Consider the following 4,728-nt stretch of genomic DNA (forward strand, 5'->3'; position numbering starts at 1 on the left):
GAGAGAGAGAGAGGGAGGGAGAGGGAGAGAGAGAGAGAAAAAAACTTAGGATCATGTGAGACTGCTGTTTTCGTGAGACGCGTGAGACAATATTTTTACACTTTAAACTTTACAGCAAAACACTGTGAAGGTAACCTTCACAGTATTTTTGCTCTGAAGATTTGGATTTTTTCTACTTTCACAACATTTGTTGTGAAGTTTCAAGTGTAAAAATGTTGTCTCACGTGTCTCACAAAAATAGGTTGGTCTGATGTGAATCCAACCCAATATATATATATATATATATATATGTGTGTGTGTGTGTGTGTGTGTGTGTGTGTGTGTGTGTGTGGGGGGGGGGGGGGAGTTCATATGAGAACCAACACATATATTGATTCATATACACTGCATATTGTGATTAAATATGTAGGGACTGATGCAAATAAAAATGTTAAATATCGTGAGATATTAATAAGGGAAAATTAGAGAAAGTTCATACGTGAAAAATAGAAAAAATCCGAAAAAACCCTTATTTCAATAATTCAATAATTTACATATGAACTTTTCAGATATTTAACCTTCTTATTTCAATCTCCCATTTTTTATGAAAATGCGGAAACACATATGATGACGTGCCTCCAAATTAATTAACCTATAATAAACATTAGAATAAATGAATTTTTTTAGTATTTATCCACAATATTATGTTATCTTAGATTTGTCTTTATCCCTTAAATGTTACAAGTATCATCCAAGACTTCTTTTGATGTGATTTTGTTGTAATAAATCGAAAACCAGTGATAACCACGTTCACAATCATCGACTCTGTCTTTTCATTATATGATTTGTAGTTTTTTTCCCTTAGTCCTTCTAAAATTGTGACTTAAAACAAACGATGGACTTACAAGTATTCTCACATTTTGTTCCGATACACACACTCAATGCTGGCCCAGTCGAGGTTCGTCCATGCCCAATCCCAATGGACAAACCTTAGCCCCTAGCTCTATAATCCATCCTACCCAGTCCCCTTGCCGAGCGGGCGATCCATGTCCATCCAGCTAGCTTTTCCCCGTGGCGTGGTACTCAAATTATATTTGTGACAGCTCCTTCGGCTCGGCTACTTTTTTTAAGGTAAGGTGGACACACACACACACATACTGTACCCAGCTATGATGTTTGTCATGTTATATATGGTCACGGGTTCAAAAACATACATGCCACCTCGCTCCTCCCTCTCATCATCACCGTTGTCGACAACCCTATTCTCCCAATTCCTCTCTCTTGAAAAATAATTTGTTATATGTTTATGTTCTTTTATGTAACAAAAAAAAACTTGGTAGAAACCATCAAAATGACCTGATGTTACTTATTTTGATCAGTTTGATAGGTTCAATCGAGATCAATAACTTAACCATTTAACTGACGAAAATGTCAACCAAAATTATCATTTAATCACAATCTTACATCTAAAAAAGTAAAATCTAATAAAAATCAGTATAAAAATCTAATAAAAGAAATAAACTGAGGAAATAATTACTGAATAGAGTCTTAAATTGTATATATTTTTGAATACTAGAAGATTACTCGTGCAATGCATCGAGACAAATCTTGATTTCAATGTTTCGTTTTATTCTTTATCTATGTCGATATAATACAATTTTATGTGCTTTTGAGAAAGCGATAATGTTTTTATTTTTGAATAAAATATCATAAAATTTTGAAAAAACTATATCGATATTAGTATCAAATTAACTATTTATAAGTTCTTGTTTTGCGTAATTTCTTTAATTCAATTTTTTTATTTTAATTTAATTTAATGTAACGAAGTAATTTAATTTATGTTTAATAATATAGTTTTTTATAAAGATTATAATTAAGTATTATGTTAAAACTCAATGATTATCCTAATTATATTTTAGATTTTTTAATGAGATGTTTATCCTGTATTTGATTATGTTTATCTGCAGTTAGTTACACGAATTCAAACATAGAATTTTAATAAGTTGTACTTACGCACAATTTACTTGTAATCTTCATCTGTAACTACTATGCATCAACAGTACCTCATGCATAAAAAAAACGTTTTTAAGAGTTTTAGCCAAATGCTTTATAATATAGTATAGATGTAGATAATTCACTTACATATTTTAATCAGTGTTTATAAGTTTAACATAAATAACCTTTCAAGATACAGTATTTTCATAAATCGTTAAGAAAAACGTCAGTTAAGTGCTATATATATAATTTATAACAAACGATACTAAAGTGAAACTGTTTTCCATACAAAGGGTCCAATCGTATGCTTGTTTACAGAACAAAAAGACTCGACTTATCTCATCGTTATCAGTATCGTAAATAAGACAAATCTACGATGGTATACGTTACAAAGAGGTGTGTGGTGAGAGAAGAAAACAAACAACCTACCGTCGTAATACTGACTGATGTGGATGTGATATCGTTTTATACATCGGATCCGATTTATTCCCTTGTTCCTCTATCTCCAATATCCTTCACTTGTCTCTTCACGTTTAATTATAATAATTCTGTTTTTGTCATATCGTATGAAAATGAACTGTTTTTGTTTTTATTATATTCTAAAAATATTTAATAAAATAAAAATATTTAATTATTTATCAATTTAATATAAAAAGACATACTAATATAGTAAAGTTTAAAAAATATATGACAAAACAAAAATTACTTAGATGACGTTTATTTTTTAAGAGGTGTTGAAGTCTGATTCCAGTTCTGATTCATAAGAGGTGGTTCTGAAGTCTGAAATCTGGATCAATAAAATTGTTTGTTTTTACGTCTGAAGTCTGAAACGGTCAAACTACTGCAAAAGTATAAATGATAAATAGTTTTTTTTTTTACAAAAGTATAAAAGATAAATAGTTTTTGCTAATAAATCTCTTCAAATCCCCAAATTATGAACCGTTTGATAGATGGTGAATTAGGATTAAGAGGTATTAAAGGATACATTTACCCTTTAAAATTTCAAATGACATTTAGAGCTTTTAAGCTCTTATTTTAGAAATAAAACAAACGCTCTTAATACCCAAACGTCTCAACGAATCAGACTTAAGAGGTATTAAGAGATAATTTTATTAGAACAAACAGGACCTGAAAAGGTTTGGTCAAATTTTATAAATTATTATAATAAAAGTGTTTAAAATTCTAGTAATACTTGCTAGAATAAATTTCTAGTAATAAATATTGCAAAAATCGTTATGTAGAAGATGACGTTAAACCTAGACAGACAAATGGTCGAATAACTGATTCTGAACCAGTAAAAAAGGTCAGTTCAATGACTGTTTATATGCGAAACCACGTTGTGGTCTTTTGAACTCGTGACCGGTCCTTAAGGTTTGTGAAGGTTAGTTAAAAGGTATGTCAAGTTTCAACGTATTTCATGTTAATGCATGTTAAAGTATGTGATTGGTTAATGTTTCACCCGGTTATACGGGTACTTAAATGTTTAAAACTTTACATCTTATGTACCAAAATGGAATTTTTGAAAACACGTTATCCAGAATATGAATAAAGTTAAAGTTATTTTTTCATGCAATTTATCTAATTTAAAAATAATAAAATGCTGCTTTTCTAATAGAATTTATTTAATTCCAATATTGGGAATATTGTAAATATTTTAGATTGAGAATGAATGGGTTAATCCATTTAATTTTAAAACTAAAGATTTATTAATTGAATTTTGAAAATGATTTAAATTTAATGAAATTATCCATTTAATATGCTAAAACGAATAAAAATGAAATCACTAATCTTATCAATTAAATAAATTGAATGGACGGACGAGATGTGGTCTAGCATTCTCAACTTTTATAGTATTCTTACTGTGTGAAACAACACTGTGTTATTTATTAGTGGTGATATGTTGTCACATTGTCACAGTATGTAATACTTCAGTGTTAATCCATGTGTTATTTCACAATATAAAACAACACTTTCCGTCTGGTATTTCACAATAAAACATCTTCAATAATAAAATCAACAAAGTATGGTGATGGCGCTCTTGATGCGCTCTTGATGTTGTTAGAGAACAATCAACTCGAGACCTTTCTCTTCAAATCCATCTTGTTTTTTCAGTGACGCGCTTTTCAAGTTGTTGCAGTTCTTTGTTGTCATCTCTAATCGACGTGTGTGTATGTATGTATGTATGTATGTATGTATGTATGTATGTATGTATGTATGTATGTATGTATCCAGCTCAGATGGTTGTCATGTTATATAAGGACACGGGTTCAAAAACATACTCCTTTTATTTATTTATTGTTAAACTTTTTCTTGTATGCTAACTAAACTCCTCCATTATCGACAAGATAGGCGGATGCACCAAGGCCATAATAAATCTGCTCGAAGTAGCCTAGATTTTTTGCGACCCTCGATGGTGGTACCACTGGGAATTGTCGGCTGGAAAAATGAGATGTTGCACTTAAATTTGAGTTTTAGCGGTTAACAATGGTGGAACACAAAAACCCTCAATATAAGTCGTCGAAATTGGAATTGGTTTCTTAGGTGCCGTTTGGTTTGTAGGAGCAGATAGGATATAAGGAATCTAGAATTCTTTTCCAATCCCATTTTTGTGTTGAAGAATTGCTTGGATTTGAAATCCCACGAGGGTATTTGGTATTTCGCAGGTTTTGATAAGATCTGTTTGTAATAATATTTTAAAATATTTTCTTTGTTAATCATGGGTGTCTGAGTCAACTTGCGCACACCTCGACTAAT

The sequence above is a fragment of the Cynara cardunculus genome, assembly GCF_001531365.2.
Source record: "Cynara cardunculus var. scolymus isolate 2C chromosome LG 3, CcrdV1, whole genome shotgun sequence".
NCBI classification, from domain to species: domain Eukaryota; kingdom Viridiplantae; phylum Streptophyta; class Magnoliopsida; order Asterales; family Asteraceae; genus Cynara; species Cynara cardunculus.